The following is a 22,262-nucleotide window of genomic DNA, read 5'->3' as shown; positions in this document are numbered from 1 at the left end:
ACATCACTCATGACATGGTCAGTGACATCACTGATGACATCACTGATGACATCTCAAATGACATCACTGATGACATCACTGATGACATCATCCTTGTGAAAGAGTGGCAGACCTCCTCTCAGCGTAATATAACCTTTGATACACACATTCAAAAATAGAAACTAAAAATTTCAAAACAATGGAGATACCAATACCAGTTACAACAACCTATTCAGTAATTCCAAAATCTACATACACATCCACTCATTCACCAACAGTTCCATATAGTCAGTCATACATGTACTCACTCATCATATGTACTCATACACCTATACATCCTGTTACACACCGATACTCATCCATGGATTTACTCACACACATACTCACACATGCAAATAAACATCGATTTACTTGCATATACAGCTATACACACACCACTACACTTACATCTACAGAAACTTACACATACTTACTCTCTTAAACAATCACTTATAGAAACACATAATTATTTATACAGGAACTCTTCCAATCTCTCACTCTCACATATACTCACTGATATACATCAATACTCACATATACTAGTGTAAAACATATGTACTTACTTATAAAGACACTATTGAGACAGTCATTCCTCATTAACACACCCATGCACACACTCCTCCACCCATACAGTCCTGCACACATGCTGTCTAAGTATGGGCCAAAAATTAGGTCCGCTCGCGGAATTTGCGGATTTTCTGCAATTTCACGATCCGCAAATCTCGCAAAATCGCGGCAAAATCCGCGAGCGGGACGAATTTTGTTCAGGAAGCACTTACAGGGTTACAGCAGGTGCCCAAGTTGAAGCTAATGTCTATGTAACCATTTACAAAATGGTTACAAAGAAATTAACTTCAACTTGGGCACCTGCTGTAACTCTGTAAGTGCTTCCTGAGCGGCGCCTCGTTGCCTACTTGTAACTATTCTTTGACCCTGCTCTGACACTGGAAGCAGGGTCAGAGAATAGTTACAAGTAGACAACGAGGCTCCTGTCACAAAAATTAAACGTGAACAGGAAGCACTTGCAGATATTGATAAAGCAGGTGCCCGAGTTGAATGTCAAATTCAGTACCTCCTTAATCAGCCCCAAAAGATCATGCGCTTTGTCGAGGCTGGACAGGTGTGCTTTCTCCCCATATCTACAGTCGAAAATTAGCTATGATGCTTGATGGAGGCCTTTGCATCCTTGACTTTCACGGGTGCAATCCCCGTGCAGTTCCTGTGACCAGGAGCTTCTTTCTTCCCATCTGCTGCTCTGATCGGTGCCTGACCTTTTATACACACAAGAGGCATGTGAACTCACAAAGAAGCCCCCCCGTTTGCCCCTCCACACACTAGTGGTGTGCACCGTCTTCCCGCCCTTTACCCACTATGATGGACAGCTCACTCGAGGGACCCCGGCGCCCTTCGGAGCGATGGCAAAGTTAATCAGCCCAAAACAAATGTGCGTTTTGTCGAGGCTGGGCAGGTGTGCTTTCTCCCCATATCTACCGTCGCAAATTAGCTATGATGCTTGATGGAGGCCTTTGCATCCTTGACTTTCACGAGTGCAATCCCTGTGCAGTTCCTGTAACCAGTAGCTTCTTTCACCTCATCTGCTGTTCTGATCTGTGCCTGGCCTTTTATACACACAAGAGGCATGTGAACTCGCAAAGAAGCTCCCCCGTTTGCCCCCCCACACACTAGCGGTGTGCACCGTCTTTCTGCCCTTTACCCACTATGATGGACAGCTCACTCGAGGGACCCCGGCGCCCTTCGGCGCGATGGCAAAGTTAATCAGCCCAAAACAAATGTGCGTTTTGTCGAGGCTGGGCAGGTGTGCTTTCTCCCCATATCTACTGTCGAAAATTAGCTATGATGCTTGATGGAGACCTTTGCATCCTTGACTTTCACGAGTGCAATCCCCGTGCAGTTCCTGTAACCAGTAGCTTCTTTCCCCTCATCTGCTGCTCTGATCTGTGCCTGACCTTTTATACACACAAGAGGCATGTGAAGTCGCAAAGAAGCCCCCCCGGTTGCCCCCCACACACTAGCGGTGTGCACCGTCTTCCCGCCCTTTACACATTACGATGGACAGCTCACTCAAGGGACTCCGGCGCCCTTCAGTGCAATGGCAAAGTTACACACACATGGTCACTGGAGGCAACTTTTCTGGCCCTACGCAGCTGTAGTGCAGGAAAAGCACTATACATTTACCCAACAAGGTAGGACTTACTGATTAGCCAGTAGAAAGTACTCCAGTTAAGTATGGTGCAAATCGCAAAAAAATCCGCGATTTCGCGGGGAAATCCGCGAATTCTCTGATTTTTTTGTGATTTCGCGCGAATTCGCAGACTGCTGATTCGCAAAATTCGCCCATACTTAATGCTGTCTTCAAAAAACTTACAGTGAGTCACTCATTCATGCATCTATACGCTAAGTAATATTCCCCACCGAACCATACAGACACTCATATTGATACTCAAAAAACAAACTAATAACCCTTAAAAATCCCTCATGTAGCTACTCACCAACCCATGCAGCCACTTATACACAAAGTGAGACACTGATACAGATATTTAAATATTTAAACATTACTTGTTAATATATGTATTCACTAAGATACAATTAATAAGTCAGATATATAATCAATTTGACTAAAAAAACATCTATTTAGACACTTATTTACCCATTTATTCTTCCGTCGACCTTTAGATATACATATATAAAAAATATTTATTTTTCAAAAAGACACTCATTCACTGGATGATGTCATCAGTGATGTCATCAGTGATGTCATTTGAGATGTCATCAGTGATGTCATCAGTGATGTCACTGACCATGTCATGCGTGATGTAATATGTGACGTCATCAGCGGTGCATTGCGGGCGCGTGAGTTATAGTTAGCTGAACTAACTATATATATTGTACATTGAAATGTTGACTGAATGAATCACGAAATTTACATTTATGAAATGGCCCTAAATACAGAAGAGAAGGTCGAGACCATTTCATCACATATTTATACAAGACTGTACATGTGCTAGAGGCTTAGTGAAAATATCGTCTCTAGAGTTTCAAAAATAGAAATCTTGTTCTCTAAGAATAGTTCTACTTTAAGCAGAGTATCATGTGCCAAAAAAAAGTAAATATTTTGGGAAAGGGGAAAAAATAATTTTGTTTCAGGAAGAAATAGTTCCAAAGTTTTAGGAGTTCTGTTTATCAAAACTGAAGGCCGAATTCAAAGTTCAGGGAACGCTGTGGGCTCCTCTTTTCAAAAGTTATTCTCGTTGTTAGGAGAGAACATTAGCTCAGATAGGCTGGCAAAGAATTTGTTCACAACAGTAGGTGAAAGTTGGACCATGTCCGAAAAAGTAGAAATTGTGCATATGTGAGATGCATTGCCGTCATCGTTGTCTAGATCAGCAATGGTCACAGAAGGTTGTACCTGTGTGCCGCTTTCATCTCGTACCTCACTGCCAGCCTGTAGCTGTGAGGTCTCAACGAATGCCGTCATCAGAATTGGTAGCCGCTGGGGACAACACGTTGCATAAGCAATTACCGAACCAAGCAAAGTATCAACATCCTTCGGTACTGCTGATGGGAGTGTGAGACAGACGTCTAACACGCATTCTTCTCCGCAGAGCAGGCATCATAGAACAGGTAGGATGCAATCTTGCCAGATTGGTCTGAATGAAAGAAACCAGGTAGTATTCAGATCTCTTAGCCGAGCCAAGCCGAGGACTTTGGTAATCCTATCTCGGTACTGCATCGCAAGGAGCGTTTCTTCCATTGTAACCTGAGTTTTGCCTGTGACTGGACTTGCCATATCGGAGCAGAAGGAACAAAAATAAGATTCCTGCTCCGAGTCCTAAGATGAGAGGCAGGCCGCCAAACACAGAGTGCACGAAATTCGGGAAGATGCTCAGGACTGCTTCAAAGGGTGCTAACAGTCCCGAAAAAATTGTCTTAAATACATGTGCGATGCCACTTGTATCGGACATGTTTAAGACTTGACTTAACATTTCTACGAAATGCACGGGGTAATTTGTTGATAATAATGCATGTATCTCTTTGCACAAGATGACCCTGCATACCTCAACAATAAGTAATACAGTGTAAATGCTCTTATGCATATAGTCACATAAACTCCAATTGTTCTCCCAAGAATATCCAAAGTCAGATTTCTTCTTTAAGCAATTCTTTTATTCACAGTTGAAGATTAAAACCAATAGCCAACGCGTGACCGGACACCTTCAGGGCTTAAATTAAATATTCCTATATGGCACAGCTTCAGAATGGTCTTCACACTTGAGTTTCAAATGTCTTCAATAAATAAGGAGTTCATATATTCATGTATCAAAGATGTGCAAAATGTCCGAATTTTCAATAAGAGTAGAACAGTAAGTAGGTGCCGTCAATAAGATACCGGCGTCTTGTAGTTCGTGCGGTCGTCTGGTATAATGCATGTATCTCTGCTGCCGTCCTTGCGACTTGCAGATCATACATTTCTCTAGGCGAGGTCAAAGGCACAGTTTTTTGCAAAAGAATGGATTTCATTCTGCTTAAAGTATCAATTCGAATAGAAGAGATAATCAATGAAGGCCATATCGTTGCCTCCTTGCCTGGTTTGCTGTTTGGATACAGCAAGTGACCCTGGATGTAACACTAACGAGATAGGCCGTTCCTGGCAACATGCCACAACAGCTGTGGTCACTTAACATAATGTAACTGCTGTTGGAAAGTTGTCTGAAAAAAGGCTCTATTTGTGTGGCTGGGGTGCCATGCAGGTGGCATGAAAGGTCATTTGATGAACCCTCGCAGGCTCCATGCAAGGTAATTCATTGACACAGAAGTGTACCCTTAGTGAGTTTTTACAATTGTTACCACTAAGAAATACCTATTTTTCCCCCCCACTCCAATATCTATGTGTGTAAGGTAAATTCCAGGTTGACTTGATCTACCCTTTACCCAACCTTTCATACAGTCCCGCTGGTATGTGCTTTTGGCAGTATTGAAACTGAAAAGTCGTTATCGGTATTGTAATGGTGCCAAGTATTATCCATTCAATTACAGGTTTTTCGGAGACTGTCAATGGTAATCTTTCTAGTTTTTCAATGCTCAGCACCGTATAGTCTGCCCCTCTTTGTGCCAAAGAGATTTGTTTATCTGTAAGGTTAAAGATAGAAAATAATGATGTTGTGTTGATTAGACGCCATGGCACGTAGCCTGAACGGAGATTTTGTTACGTCCAGCCTAACTGTACAATAGAACGTAATTGGGACTGGCCATGTTGTAACATTAGCATATCCTGTTCTATTATATCAATAGCAAATGATACAATGCTGTCCAATGAATAAATTCTGGAGGACAGATTCGTTAACCCATTGTCTACTATAGATAGGGATTTTTCCAAATTAATACGATCAATTTCTCGTATTTTTTCAGGAGTTTCAATTTGCGTTACTTTCCAAGCTTCGTTGTAAGCAGCATATATACCGGCCTATATGAAACATTTTTGACGCTGTTTGCGAGGTCCCAATAAGAAATCTCGCAAGTCAACGCCTTCTTTAAGTAAGGTCAAGTGTTGTTTAATTTCAGGTAGTGTGGATTTCTGTAGCCATTCGAGGCATAGTTTCCCTACACTGTATGTTGTTATTATCCCTGGATGTTGTCTCTGGGAATATCTTGGGTCTGGCCTGTTCTGTTTGAACCCCTGTGTTTTGTTCAGGAATCTATCTTGACAGTTATTAGTGTCTGTGGGCCAGATCAACCATTTTTTCCAATCAGGATTAGTTCTATTTTGGAGCAAAATATGGGATACGTCTATCTCCTTATCTGTAGTGCTATTACTATCAGGTATGGGTTTTGGTGTAGACGGTTTGTTTAAATCCTTTATCTTGGCTAGGCCAAGACAGTTTGTTTGTTGAATGGTATCATTCAGGAACATTATTTGTTCTGGGATCATGCAGGCTCTGAATAATGATTCTAAACCTTGTACCTGCCAGTCTTTTGTACCCCAGACAGTTTTTGTCTCAATGTTGTTTTTCCAAAATTCAAAACCAAATGTAGACAATTGTGCATAACATTTTGCAGAATAAATCAGTTTAGTATTTGTCAACATGTTTTTCATTCCTGTCTTATTCATAATTTTAAAATAAAACGTTTCTGGATCAGTGTTATTAAAAGTATGGGAATTTCTCATAAAATGTTCTCGAGCTGCCTTTTGGCAGTGTTGGACAATGTTCCCATTGATTATAAGTAAAAACATTTCTAGGATTAGCAGGTTTATGCAAATAGTGGTGCCCATAATGATTAAAGCAATACATTTCTTCATAATCTGATGAACCTTCTAAATAATCATGTTCTGTAAATTTTGCTGACATTTCTAAATCTGACATCATGTTATTAATAGTTTCAAAGTCCCAATCATCAGAGAAAGTGCTCGGTGATACAAAGTCACGTAAAGAAACATTGAACTGGTGTGGATATTGTAAGAGTTCAACCGGGCCATAGATGTCGTAATCAGTAGCGTCCCATGCTACATCACCAGGTATAGGAGTGGCTGTGATGTTTACTGATGATAGTTCTCTTTTTTCAATGTTAGAAGATCTGTGAGGCTTTAGAACCAAGTTGATTTTCTGACTTGCTGTGTCCATTGTGCTCTATTTTCCATCAATCAGTCTTCCCAAGCTTAAAACCAAAATGAGCCAGAGCAGGAGGAAAAGTACACCTAGCACAATCCACAATTCAATCCATGGTGAAATCAGATATGTTTCTCCAAGTTGATGAAAGAGTTCTGTTAGTTTTTCTTTGAAAGTTTTGTTTGCTGGCTTTTCTTCATGTTCACTTGGATCTTCAGAAACGTCATTGAAATTGATGAAGTAGCCAGATGCAGTTCTGTCAATTGTTGGAATTGCTTCAGGATTTTCATTAATCTTTGGATTTGTATAGTCAGAGGCTACATCATTGTAGACCGGCGGTGTTTCTTGATGAACTGTTGCTATTTGGGTTTCAAGAGGCACAAGTTCCATGGCTTTGTTGCATAGTCCTTCTTTTCTCACTGCAGGTTTATCAAAAGTGATTAGTCTCTCAGTTTGAACCTCTTGAATTGTAGCTAGGTTTGGTCTTCTGCTACATCTTGGGAGTCCACTGGGCCTACTACTTATTATTGGCCACATGATTGTGGTTTTACCAGGTCGATTGATACAACTCTGTTCTCCTTTTTAACAGCAAGTGGTGGTAGTACTACTGATCTTGTTCCTTGAATTGCTAAGACAGGTACTGCTTTTCTGTAAGAAGGCCCAAATTCCTTCTTCACCGCAATCTTTTCTCTGACCAGATCCCCAATCTTTGGAATCCAGACAGGTCTTGCTGGGACAGGTGGTTTTTCTTCAGTGGTCGTCGGCTTTTGCTTTGTGTTACTTAGACTTCTTCTTGTTTCATTTAAGTCCTGTAAAACAGCCAAATGATCTTTGATATCAAAGGTTTTTTGTTCCACCACTGAAGTATGATGGTCGAGGTCTTCGATCAACATTCTAGTACCAAACAAAAGTTCATACGGAGTGAATCCACCTAGAGAATGTCTTGGCAGATCATTAAGACTACGTTGGACACTTATTAGATGTTTGACCCACCCATCACCCGAACCTAATACCCTCGCTGTTATAGATTGCTTTATGTCACGTTTTTTTCTCTCTACTACCGCATTACCCTCAGGATGGAAGGGACTAGAGTACCGCAATGCAATGCCCAAGCTGGCCATCGCCTGTTTGTAAGCTCGAGAGCTAAACACAGGACCCTGGTCAGAATGTAGCGTGCCAATTGCGTAAGTGCCGATAAAGACTCGCAAATCTTTTATAACAGTTCTGGCGTCAGCCGAGCGCTGGGGCCACATCCAAATGAATCTCGTGCAGGAATCCACTGCGACCGATTCTGAAATTCAGGAAACCTAGAATTGATTGTAAGTTTTTCAGCATTTTTGGAGCTTGGAGCACTGCACACTTCTCTAAGAAGTTGTCTGCTAGGCTTTTGCCTTCACTTGATAACTCATATCCCAGAAATAGGACAGTGAGGTGGGCAATTCGTGGTTTTTTACAACTGCATTTGTACCCTTCAGATGCGAACCCAAGTATAATGGTGTTCACTCTTTTCAAGTGTGTGTCCAGGTCATCGTCTGTAAGATAGATGTCATCGACATAAGATAATGCCTCATCATCATACATTTGTAGTAACTCTGTTACCCTGGCTGAAAATAATCCTGGGCTATTCTTGAATCCCTAGGGGAGACGGCAAAATTACCTCTGGGCCCCCATACTGGAGAAAGCGGTCAAATACCTGCTTTCTGGTGCAATGTTTTGACAGAAGAAACCATTTGAAATATCTAATGTCATTTTTTATTTTTTGCGCACAATGTCATTCATTAGTGCTGCACTGTGTGAATTTTGTACTGCAAATGTTTTGCAACAAGAGTTTAGGTGTTTGTATTCCAATACTAGACGATATGAGTCATCTGGTTTGGAGACAGGAAACAAAGGATTGTTCATTTGTGAGGTGCATGTTTCAATCACCCCCTGGTATTCAAGTTGATCTAAGATCTCCCTGACTTGTTTTTTAGCTTCTTGCTTAACAGGATACTGCCTCTGTGCAGTAGGTTGATTTTTAACTGGATTTTATGGTGAGGAGAATCCTCATCCCATCCTACATGATTTTTATATAATGCAGGGGCTTGGGCCACTGCCCATTTTCTTGCATATGTGTATATTTTATGAATTGGAATGTGATTTGAGAAGGCAGGCATAATCATTTCTTCGCCATGTGGGCACTCCCTAACAAACTCTGGGGGCCAGTCTTTCTCAGCTAGAAGGATATCATAACCTTTAGATAAATTCTCCCAAAAGAGAGTTCTTATTTTCCTAGTTATGTCCCCTTCTATACGCAGTTTTATTTCATATAATGTGTTGGGTACACTGACTCTGGTGTCTGCAGTTTCCACCTGAATGTATTCATTCGTGTCCACTGTCTCCAGAAGATTCATCAGGATCTTGCGAGCTATGGTCACTTCTGCTGCACTGTCTAGCATTGTCAGGGCCCATTCTCCGTTCTTGAGTTGTGTCCTCAGGATCCTCGGCATGTTTTATTTTAATACTAGCTACCTTCTTTTTGGGAAATTGTGAATTTTTACTTTGATGAGCAGGTTCCTTGTCTTTGGACTTGACGCGCTCTTCTTTATATTCTGACCGTCCTCTTCTTTCCGATTTCTGTGAGGAAGTCTGAAAAGATTGAGAGGGACGTGTATCATTATCTTGATATCTCTCAGGTTTTCTCAAAATATCCCTATTTCTAAGGTTGTATCTTTTTTCAGAGGGCTCCCATTGGGGAGACCTACCCCCCGTTCTGGAGATCTTTCTCTCCTTTGGGGAGACCTTCCTCTGGACTGAAACTGTTTTTCTCTGGGAGCGGTCTGTTTATTACCCTCCCACTTCTTTTTTGGAGTAGTGACATTATTCTTGATAAAGGTTTTTCAGGATGTTCTGTTAGTTGTGGTTTTAGTGGTTTCCCACCCAAACTATCTCTACCTAATTCTTCATAGCACTTTTCAATTATTCTGGCAAGTTCAAAAGGCATGTCTGTTATTTCTGTTTCTTTTAATTTTTGGCGGATCGCCACAGATGTTGCTTCTCCTTTTATGTTGGCTAGTAATATAGCAGAGACTTGCTTAAAGTCTTTCAGTAATTTCATACCTAGATTTAAAGCAGGTTCTGGACCGTATTCATTTTGAATCTGTCTTAGTACGTCTGGTATAACCGCCATAGATGGAACACCATGTGTTTTTGTGTAGATTGAAGCAAAGACTGTTCCCCGAATGTGTCACAGTCCTCCACATGGGGTACGATCCCCATTGGTAAACAGATTGTCAGAATTGTATGTTTTACATGAGGTATACTATCAGGGAATACTGCCTCTATTTGAGTAATCTTTTGAGCTAACCAGAACGGAATTTGTTCCCGTTTTGCGGGTAATTTGCCAATGACTGATTGTATAGTCTGTGGTGTAATTTTATTTGTGTTCCCCTGGTGAGGAGTGTGCTGTGGAATTTTTATTGCTGGTTGGACTGTTAAAGTCCGCATGACATATTGGACCAATTGTCTATGTATTTTAATTAATTGTTTTAGCTGAACTAAAAGTTCTCTGTCTGACATTTCTTCAATGTCAGGATGTGGTGTATAGCTGGCTAGAACCGGCCATGTGGCTCCTGGTCTACCTAGTGGACCGAGCCTGGTAATTTTATTGTGATAGCTGATGCTTCTGGTAAGTTAGTGGAATTTCAACGTGCTCGAAAGAAACGTATTCCGTTGGAGGTTCCTCTGCTTTGTAGTAGTGGAACTCGTGTGTCACAGCATTTGCTACTGGAAAAGTTATCCATGAATAGAATACCTCTGTCTGCCGATATTCATGTGCCTCTATTACAAATATATTTTTACCACCTCTCGATGATACTTTATCGGGGTATTATTGCATCATCTTCATTTTCATTAAACCCTGTAACGTCTAAACCCGGTCGATTCGCATCTACTGCAGCTCCACCGGTTGCGTTGTTGTCGCCGTTATTCGACATTGTTTAATGAAAGTTTGCAGAGCAAGTTTCAAGGAAACAAAGATTAGGTGCACAATATTTTGGAACACTGTATCCTTCAACATTGACTAAACCAAAAACTAATACATAGGATTCTCCTCCTACTAAGTTTTGGGCGGATATTAATCTTTCACCCACTCCAGACGTCTATTGGAGTTTTTACGGGAAAAGGGTCTGTGTGAAAAGCACGACTCTAGTATCTAGCGTTAAATTATCGCCTTACCAAACGTTGAGCGCCATGTAGTGTAGTTCCTATATTCCCAATAGGCTCTGCGCATTGGAATAACATAAACAATAGTTTAGACTTAGGACTTAGGTCGACTAGGTCTCTATTGAATATGTTAGACTTAATTATGAATGCCAGCTAGCTCAGAGGTCACTAGAAACTTTCTCGAATTCACAAGAAGGGATTAGTTTCTGACAACCGCGAAAACATGACAACTTTGCTCCCCCAAGAATAAGGAATATATCTCCAGAGTCGCAGAAACAATAGATAGCTATTTTACTCAGTCACTTGTGCATGCTTAGTTTCACCAGAAGCGCAGAGAAACAGAGAGACAGGCGTTTTCAATAAAAGAGGTTATTTATTCAGCAGTCTTCTTTCTGCAAGAGAAGTGAATTGCTACAATAGCAATACTTGTCATAAAGTAAAGTGCGTACAGTAAAAAGTGTATTATAAAATAATACTGTAAAAGCATGGTATGGTTTCTAAGCCATAAGATACTTAAAATGGATAAAATGCATACAATGATAAAATAATGACTAAACGTACTCAACTGGTACTTCTAAGATACGCCTACCCCGGTGTACCTAACCTAAGCCTAGTACATGGGAAGAAGTACGGGAGAAGCAGTTTAAAGTTAAATAATTTCTGCCAAGAATCTAAACCAAGAATTCTCTAAGTGTCTAATCAGCTCCGTACCTGGTTTAGAATGTAGGAGGTCTTGTATCTCTCTCACAGGACTCGATCTCCCGGCAACCCGCAAGGGTAGCAGGGAAACACTGGAGCTGGATTTCTCTGCAAGAGAAAAGACAGCGTCTATCTCAGTGGGTCAGCGGGAGGGTCGGCTTCCTTCAGCACGTGCTACAGCAGGGCGTCGGGCAAGTAGTCGATCTGCTCCAAACCACCTTGTGTTTTGCTAGGGCAGATGCTGGTATAGTTATACGTGGAAGGTGCCGAGCTTGACGTAAGGTTGGACATAAGACGTCACTAAGAACTCGCAGTTCTTTCAGGACTCCAGGAGTTCTAGGGCAAATCAATACAGAAGCAGGGGGAAGTCCGGACTGCTGGAGTCTTGGTTTCTCTAAGAACACGTTGTGCTTTCTAGGAGTCTATGGGAGTAGCCTTGCCGTATTTGGACTGCATTGGCTATGTCTTAATATGGGTATGATTCTTATGCCTATATAAGGACATGATTTGATATAACCACATAAGGGCATGAATCGGGAATATTAAACTTAAGTCCTAGATTCGTCCACAACAGTAGTGTCCAGGTTTCCTGTCAACATATTAAGTCAAGCCCCAGAATAAAATTCAACCAATCAGAGTTATTAAATTTAGCGCCCAACCCAGCAACATTCCAGGAGACATATTCATAGCTAAAGGTGACCGTTTCCTGTTTATTTTCCTGTTGAGATTACACCTAACTGCATTCAGGCATACATGGGTGGATGAAGGCATTTATGGCTGAACCAGATCACAATTGAGTGCAGGGGTCATAAGGATAGGCGGAAGCAACTGTAGTTCGCCAATATAAATAGATACTGTGCGTTTAAGCAAGGCTAAAGAACAAATTGGGAATGTTGCTCAATCTATAATATGAATCTAGGCCACATTTAGAGTTTACATGACGAGCCTCTTAGTTCACTAATGGCATTGTCAGTGGGGGTGAGCCAATAATGATTCAAAGTTAATGTATAAAAACTATCCTTTTTAATAAATATTTGTCTATGCAGTGATATAATCTGATGCACTAAGGTGAAAAGCTTCCACATGTTAAAGAAACACACTTTTCAGAACTTTGAAGATCCTGTTTCAAATTTTTACATTATGTTTGTTGCACGATATACATGCCAAAAGTTTTCATGGACTCTTAGAGCCAAGCTAGACCCATGGCTCCGCTCGCCCTATTAATTTGTCTGAGCGTCCTACTCTACTTCCAACTCTGGCTTAGTACACTGGGCTGTTAGTATTTTAATAATTGATTTGTAAAAGGCGAGTTTGGAAACATGGAACCCTGCCTACTTGCACCAATTTGAAAACTCAACCATCAAGGCTTCTTGTACCAGAGATGTAGAAGAGTATGTGCAGTGAATATACATTTAAGTGATCACAAAGCAAGGACTGCAACCCTTTCTGTCCCATGTGACCTCAGTCAAGAGTTCTCTGGGAGAACTAACAGGCTCAGTCTGAACAGGCAAAGTCATAGTGTCAGGAAGGTGTTTGGAGGGTGACATTCCAAAAATGCATCCTTAGATTGATAGTTCTGTCTAGGGGCCCTAAGCTGGGTCTGCTATGTCTGTGTTATTTTTCTTTTTGTTCTCATTTCACAAAGGGATTTTAACTTTTTCATTTTTGTGAGCGGATACATAAATATATATAGTAGCTATTTTACCAAAACAATTGTAAATCTGCACCCATATAGGTACGCCTTGAACGAGTGCAAATTTGCTGCTTTTTCAAATTCACAAAAATTCACAAATATTGTCAGTAGTAGGTTTGGAAAGCTGCACCATTCCCAGGCATACAACTGGCAATCAAAACACCTAAAAGGTTGTGGGACGTGTGTTTGCAAATAGTCTAACCACTGCCAATCACTCGAGGTGGCATTCTGGACCATCGTTTTTTCACTCACTGTGCTTCTCTAGACAGAGGCCCATCTAATGCAAACCAGTACTGACCGTGTTAATTATGGAAACAGTCCATCTCAAACCTCAGTTATCTCACCCTCCATCTTGCAGCCCACTGCTTTTTATACGTGGGAACTTTGAGGTTCACACCCCCTGAATCTCACTGACTAAGCTACGCCCTGGCACAGCTCTTAATGTTGACAGACGTAAGATAAGCATGAACTTTCCATCTACACGTTTGTGCCAGTTGTGCAACATTGCAGGCAGAGTTAGATGTTGTAGGCCAGGCAAGGGTGAAAGAGCAGTTAACCTTTGGTTCTCCCCACTCACTCTAAAAAGGATGTGCTGTCAATTGGAAGAAAATCTTCAGTGCAGGGAATTCAACTGCAGATATGAAGCAGTTGAGTAGTTTAGAGACTGACAGGGATCTTGGACTGCATGAAATAAACACATCTCTTAGAGAAAGCTATATCAAAGGGCAGGGTTCTTCGTTTCAGGGATTGATTGCGCTCCGCAATATATCTGATGTTTCTCTTCTCTGACAGTTTCTGTTTGTGATGCTACCAGGAAAGGGGTGACCCTCACAACCCCTCTAAGGATATTGCTTCACACAACATCTACATTTAAGAACAAAGAACAAAACATTTAAGAACAAAACCTGTGCACACACATTCAATTAAACATATATTATGTCCATTTGTAAATTTCTTCTGAAAAAAAGGTAGTTGACGTCTGTTGTTCTTATTTCTTTTTTAATACTCGTACTACACGTGTTTCGTCAAAGTATATTACACTCCGACTCTTCAGGGCTGGAGATAAAACAAAATATATACAATACTGACTATTCTAGCCAGAATATCAGTTACATATACCATCCCTCTGGATGCAATAGTGTACATTACATAATGCTTAGTGATGCAATAGTACATCATCACAAGGAAGAAGATTCCACGAAGGCTTGAGAGTCTTGAGTGAACATGCAAGAAAGACGAAGTATGTGACGTCTATACACTCTTTATCTGTTAGTTATATTTCTTTTTACAACATCACATTTTTGTGAAGTCCTGTATCAAAGATTCAAATATACGTCCCCGATAAGGTGCCACCCATGTGACATGGGAAAAAGTGCGAGAGAAAAGATCATAAAGGATGAGAAAGAATAATAAGAGAGAAAGAGCTACCACCCGTACCCTTGTGTACTACACACCGTTGCAATTCTTGGTGCAGTGTGGATGAGTAATGGGAATATCATTCCCAAAGTATTGGCATGCCAGTACATACCTTCCTTCAATCAGAAGCGAAAGGTTCACTTCCTAAATCAATAAAAAACAAGGGTAGATTCCCAATTACTACCCATTGGGTATACCATGTGGTTTCCCACTTATTGGTTCCATTAATATTCCAAGTTCCAAGTATAATTTCAGTACGACTTATTAAAAGGCTGCTTACCACTAAACCGGTGATAATTCCGACCCGGTTAGGGATTCTGTAGATTGTCCCGTTTCTTATGTAGCCAAGGATTCTCGGTCGCTGCCCAACGAAGAACAAACCCGTGGGAAACAAAGGTGGAGAGAAATGACCTTTAATAGTCACGCCCTCATCTTGATCTATAAATAATATTCACGGGGGTTCCTCATCACCTCCACAGGCTCTAACTATTTTTATCCCGTTATATACCACTATATTATCATAACTCTATCCCCTAATCTGGCCCTACTATACTTTACGCATAACCTGTGGTGCCCATATTTTTGCAATTACATGTGAGCATTTCCCAAGTGACGATCCTACATTTTCCTTCAGCCGTCCCTAAGAAAGCCTGCTTTCACTTAGACTGTCGTCATACAAATTCTCTTAGAGAAAGCTGCTTTGATTCCTGTCACCGCACATGCTATCCATGAATCCCATATCACAAAGGTAGCTCCAGATTTATCAAAGACAGTAGTCAAGTTCTCTGATGTCCCATATACATCATCCCTGATACAGAAAAGAGAAGGGGATAGCAGTGATTACAAGGAAGACAATATTCATCTTTCAACAAAATATACCCCAATCAAATTGTTACACTCCACCTAGATTTCTAATTATCAAACTACCTCACCGTTGTCATAGGTTTTTATCCACTTGAGTGGAGCTAATTGTTTTTTGACTCAAAAATTATATTTCAATCCTGGACACTGCGTGTGAGCTCCTCTTGGTCAGCGAGGAGTTCAGATTGTGAGTGACATTACATTGAAGCCAAATTGTTTAAAGGCGAACACATACGGTATCTCACATGTTAGACTGGGGCCAAGTGCACAGGAGTATATGGGAACGATGTCCCACCAGCAGCTCGCTCAGGAGGGCATCCCTTTGAAGGCCAGCGTGCAAATTGTGGCTGAGTCTTCTCATTTGGCATTAGCAGCATTTTATATTAGCCGGGAATCTCCTAATATGCGAACTTCACACCTATGAAAAATATGCACTTGCATTACTTTTGACGAGTGAATCAGAGTTGAAAATGTACCTTACAAATCTGTTGGATAAGCCTGAAGATTGGTTGTTCTGTTCAGAAGTTAGTGGTAGTGAATAGTAGTATCGAAAATCTTGAAACACTCGATAGGTGGCAGTTCGAAATTTAATGTGGTAAGACGACAAAGGGTGAAAGGGCCCCCTTAGAGAAAGCAAGAAAAAGATTTCTGAGAAGAAATTCGATTTACCTTCCAATAGATTAGCCACAGTTACTTTTCTGCTTGTATGTTTGAGTTGTTCATATAAACAGGCAAGGATCTGGATGTTCCAGAGAAATAGGAGGAATCTGGACCAGTGCAGGCAGACCCAGAGCTCAAGGGGATTCTTCCCGCACTGTGCGCTGGTGGTGGGCCACTAGCCTCAGGGGCTCCTGACTGGGTCTGAAATGTGGGGTTCCCCCTCCATGTACTTTGCATGGCGGCCCCCTGAAGTTTCGTTACGCCACTGAAATGGAAACCATCTTGTCTCTAATTCTGAAGAAGTCTGTCTTCGATCATTCACCAGCACAATTCGCAAAGTTACCAGCATGGTGGCTTACAAAGAATGTATGACGTTACAACGCATGCTTTTACCACGCATGCCTTTACAACGCAGTTTTTACAACGAAAACCTTTACAACGCATAGCGCTTTGGGGTGCTGGATAGTGAAAAGTTTAATTTACTATTCCAACTCCAGTCCCCGTGGACACTAGGGAAGGTGTTGGATAGTAAATTAAAAGTATTCCCTATCCTAGAGCGCCCCCCAGCGCAATGCGTTGTAATGGTTTGCGTTGTAAAAGTTGCGTCGTAAAGGCACTGCGTGGTAAAAGTTGCGTTGTAAAGGATGTTCCCTCTTACAAAAGATGGGATACGTATTAAATCTAAAATTGAAGTTTATAATTGCAACACAGTTTTTATACACTGCAGCAACGAGCTGTGATGTTTTCAGCAGTCCATCCATTTTTAAATCGCCGTTCATGCTAAAGCGGAGAAAAACACTGTTCAAAGAAAGGTCTAGATTTGCAATAATGGGCAGATTTATGAGCCCCTTTGCATTGCTCTTGCACCATGCAACGTGGTGCAAGAGCAACTCAAATTAAAAATGAGGAGTCAAATTTACAAGGAACTGGAATAGGGTAGCATCGCAAATCATTTTACTGTGCTGCCTTATGCCAATTCGAAAGGACAAGAATGCACTGTATTTACAAGATACAGTACATTCCTCTCGTTTTAGCTGGCGCACATTTTGCAGCCATACACCAACACAGGCACCCTTGCTCCATGGTGCAAGGGTGTCAGGGTTGTTGGCATGATTGTTCTTGTGCAGAAAGGGGCACCTTCCTGGTCAAAAACAACCACAAGAGGAGTTTTTCTCTTTCTATGTGTGCTGCACATAGGAAAAAATGAAGAGAAATTTTAACATTTCTCCTTGTTACTGTAGCAGGGATTTCTGCTCATATACAGAACTGTGCATAGAGACTTGGAACCTCAGTGAATTAGGGTGTGCCAAAACTCACCTCAGAATCAAAAATCCCCTACCAGTGTCTCATTGGTACTTACAAAACCCCGATGATTTAGACAACCCAGAACATGGACAGAACACCTCAGGAAACATGGAACACATGAATACTCTTTCGTTATACTAACATATCAATCCAGAACGAGGAGTCAATGAGGACACATGCGAGTTTGAAATGTTTATTTCTAATGCAGTGTTCTCAAACGCAGTATCTTAGCTAATACAAGCAAACATATTATAAAGATCAAGGTTAACAGCATGGTTACTATTCCATAAAATACAAAGGGTGAAAGCATGTTAAAATGCTAAAGGAAACAGGTCTAAATAGAACCTCAGTTTACCCTCCCTAGCTAGTATATTATATTATATCTACAGAAGGTCTCTTTGGGTTTTACAAAGGCGGGCCGATACCTTTGGGTTCAGCAGGAATGGATCACATCATCTCCTACACCAACACTCTGCATACGGATATTCATCAAGTGTCCGTCTCCTGCCTTTCGCAGTGCATTATTAATCGCGCCTAAACCCAAAGTTGGCCACAGCTGCATCCATTTTAGGTCTACTCTGTGCGCTGATCAATCCAAACAATAAGCGCTGTGTTGAAACCACCTTGAAGGCCTCGGCACTCGCTGTACATACATAGCTTACCAAGCAAAGCTGATATTATAAGCAAACATGTTATTCTCGTGTAAAGCAAAATACCTAACTAGGCGAAAAGCTATATTAACAAAAATGTGTCGTGTGCAGAGGTAGCAGAAAAGGAAAAATGGCGTTTAACCCGTTAACCGCGGCGGTAATTCCACCGGGGTGCGGGCGTTTCCTTGCGCGGGCGGGGCCGCGTCGGCCATTGGCCGACGGCAGCACTAGGGAGGTAGTGCTGCCGTCGGCCAATGGCCGACGGCAGCAAGGAAGGGGTTAAACATCTAACTAGCACATTCTAACTTAACACAGTGCAAAGGTGAAACCAATACACAAGACATTACGCCTGGTCTAGGGAAGCACAAGGTTTGGACACTACCCCAGGTTTACCCGATGTTGTAAATCTAGGGCAGTGTCAAATTAAATGGGTTTGAGTGATAACACCCACAACAACACCCATGGAATACTTCTTTCATGCAGAGTAAGACAAGGCAGCCACTTGCATTGCCTCGCCTTACTCCATATTTACAAGACCATGAAAAGCCATCCAGGGTGGCTTTACGTGGCCTTGTAGTTATGGCTAAGACCTCTCTGCCAACGGAGGTTATGGCTAAGACCTCTCTGCCAATGGAACATCACAGAAAGTGATGCTACGAGATTTATGAAGCCACGTTTGGCCACCTTGCATTGCCCTGAGTAGCTTCATAAATCTCGAGTAATGCAACACTGCACAAATTGCTTCATTGCATTATTCTGCACCATGGAGGTGTTTCTACAGGTGTTGCATGGGTATTTCCACACAACATCCATAGATTTCTATGCATTCCCGGATTTACCAGAAATGGTAGACCGGGGAATACGCCAAAAACCTATGCCTCGCCAGGTGAAGCGTGATGAGCAGAAATATATATTTCTCCTCATTTTTCCTCTTTCTATGTGTGCTGCAGAATGCAGCACACATAGAAAGAGGAATAACACCAGGCGATTGTTTTTGTGCAGGAACGTGCCCCTTCCTGCATAAAAAACAACTCTCCTTACATGCAGGCACCCTCACACTATTTTGCAATGGTGCGAAGGCAGCCAAATGGGTGCCAGCAAAGAGGAAAAGGCAGGAATGTGCACTTTTCTGCCCTTTTCCTGTCAAGCTATGCAGCGCAGCGAGGTGACTTGCTGTGCTGTACTGCATGACTTGGCCATAAATTTGGCCCTAATTGCATACTCTTGCTGTGTGTTATTTTTTGTCTCTATTTGCTCGTCAATGAAAACAAATTCATGTCTTATTTGTGTTTTTTTTGGTATTCAACACTGGCCCTGGTTATGCATTTTTTGTGAAAGATGACACTTTGCATTTTAATAATAGTTTGGAGCTCATTTGACAAGTAGTATGTTTGCATTAGAAGTGTTAACATATATTGTACATTAAGTAGTGTTTTTCACTCTTATAAGTATTATATTTGGAGACTTCTGCTCTGTCGTAAAGCGTAACTGTTGGCCTATTAACACAGGTGTGAGGGCTTGTCTGAACCCAATAAATCTGGTGATGTTAAACTCAATATTTACCAGCCTCATAATGTTCAGAAAGTAGTTCATTTTGTCATGGGTTTAAAGAATGTCACTCACTATCCATGTAATCTCAAAGCTGACTTGAAATATTTCCAATGTGTCATGCTAAAGTCATTGTTATATGGCATCTGACATTCATTAAGCCCTTGTGTGCGCGTGACGACCGTCACGGAGGGCGTGTGCGGAGGACTGCCCCCCGGCCATCTGAGCCCCGCCCACTCATTAAAACCCCAGCACCATGGCAGAATTTTCGCTGCGGTCAAGGGGTTAATATGAAAATTCTGTATCTAGATTTACCCATAAATTAGTTCTCAGTGTGATCATGCCAATTCAGGGGCTTAATGTGAGAGGCATGCACTGCCGGAATGTCACTTTTTTTTAGGCCTTACAATCATATTTTTGAGGCGACGCAAAGCCACTCTGCGTGGCTTTGTATGGCCTCATAGATATGGCTGCCTTGCCTTAGTCTGCGTCAAGAAGGTGTTTCATGGACATTGCTGTGGGTTTTCTCACGCAGCATCTGTGGATTTTGACACTGCTCCAGATTTACTTAATCACATAAACCTGGGCAGTGCTAAAACCTTACGTCTCCCCAGAGCAGGTGTAACGAGGAGAGATATTTTTATTTCTCATTGTTCTTTCCTCTTTCTGCAGCACACAAAGAAAGAGTAAAACACCTCACAGAATTGTTTTTGTGCAGGAAGGTGCCCCTAAATATGTTTTATTGTTAGATATATTTTGAACTATTTAAGTGAATGTTATTTTCTATAGGGATTCTATGGGGATTTATTTTAAGTTTCTACCTCTATGATTTTCTATAGGATGGTGTTGCATAATCAGTTGTTGAGAATGTGTGTGGGGGAGAGCTGCACTTATAACTACTTTTTGGCGGTAGTAACTTTGCACTTGTAAATTAGCTCTACACCCTTTTTCTGGGCATGGAGGTGTGCGTGTAATTTGGCACTTTCAAGTAAATTTATACTCTGATTTTGTGATTAGCTCAAAGTTGTAAGGTTACTCTAAAGTGTAAGAGTACATTTACTAACATTAAATCTACGCATGTAGATCTACCTTTGTGAATAGGCCCCTAAGGATGTAAGTGGTTTGTGGGAAAGGGGAATTGTGATGCTGTAACTGTGTATTATAAGGAATAAAATACACTTTGTCATATATTAAACGGATGTTGCGAGACACCTCAGAGTTCCATGACCTTATAAAGGAACTTGGCCTTCTGTTTCATTTTCAATGTGGTCATGGAAATCCTCATTGACATGCAATATCCTTATAATGTACTCTAGGGGGTGCTTGTTACCCTGTACTACTGAAATCCATATTCGTTTTCTGCAATAGACAATGGTGGTCCCTAGGCAGACCCAATAAATGAACAGCAACTGCCTCAGGGCACATATGATAAAGCAGGTTGCTATCAGGAGGAGATAATTCACATTGCACAGTCACGCAGAATTCTACACTCAAGAAAAGTTGAATTATGTTTATAATTGCATTATTATAGCTAAAGCACTCAATGGTAAAGTTGCTGATTACCTAAAAAACAAAGTGAAACATTACTCCAAAAAAGATTGTTAAGGTTTCCAGCTGTTGAAATGCAAGAGGTCCCCAGCTTCAGATTTACAACATGTGGGAAGATGTGTATTAGCTTCATGTACAAAGGGAGATTGGTTCATAAAAATGATATCATACTCTCTACTAAACCTACTGAAAAAAAGTGCATACTCTGCAACTTCTGCGTTATGCTCAAAGCCGCATAGAAGGGCCATAAGTGGATGAAATGGTGCTATTCAGACAGCTTGGAAGTGGGACAAAATTATGTCAAATAAGGGGCTCTTCTCAGACACCGGTTCTGTAACCTAGCCATGATTGCCTGGTTTGAGTTGTAGGATCTGCTGCGATAGCTCCATGCTAACTTTCTTTAAAGGTTCAGGTCTCAAAAGTTTTTAATCTGGAAGATCTAAAAACACTGAACATCTGAGCTTGAATCACATAATTGTGCCTTCTGAGTTTATTAGGTGTTATGATGATATATTTTCAAGTCCCAGGATTACCTATTCCATGTCCAGTCAATCAACGTCAGGATATTTATTTCAGTTCAATATATTTTATTGACATTTTTTCTTTCAGAACAAAATTAATAGATTCCACGGAAGACTATTAAGTAGTAGTTTCATCAAATAACTAACATTCGCCACTAGAAATACCAACAGGATATTTTAATGCACTTCTGCTGTTTTGGTGTATCTGCATTGAAAACATTGGCAATTGATCCCTCAACTCAAGCGAGGTGTGCTATCATTGAATTGCAGCCATCGGTGTTTGTCCAGTGACTGGATCTATCACGGTATCTGCATAGCTTTCTTGCTATTTGGTTGCATGGGAACTTTCAGTGGATGACCCCTATTCAGGGGATTTGCTTGCAAAGTTCTGTCCAAGGAAATGTTTTTCATGTGTTTCATGCCATAGCTATCATGCTTTTGAATAAATAGACCATAACATGAATAGGCATGTATTTTAGGTCATACCACTACAAAATATCTATGTTCTTTGTTTTCT

The 22,262-nt window shown here is 41.2% G+C and overlaps 1 protein-coding gene and 1 pseudogene across 2 annotated transcripts in view; both read left to right on the top strand.

The window, feature by feature from the left end:
* Positions 1–22,262, top strand: part of LOC147727329 (glycine N-acyltransferase-like protein 2) — a 136,033-nt gene that overhangs the window by 48,061 nt on the left and 65,710 nt on the right. The gene's annotated exons all lie outside the window — the stretch shown is intronic.
* Positions 15,800–21,281, top strand: LOC147727330 (mitotic spindle assembly checkpoint protein MAD2A pseudogene; annotated as a pseudogene).

This window comes from Lissotriton vulgaris, chromosome 3_1, assembly GCF_964263255.1.
Source record: "Lissotriton vulgaris chromosome 3_1, aLisVul1.2, whole genome shotgun sequence".
In the NCBI taxonomy this organism is placed as follows: domain Eukaryota; kingdom Metazoa; phylum Chordata; class Amphibia; order Caudata; family Salamandridae; genus Lissotriton; species Lissotriton vulgaris.
Note: the sequence above shows the minus strand (reverse complement) of the source record. Positions and strands in the feature narration are given on the sequence as shown.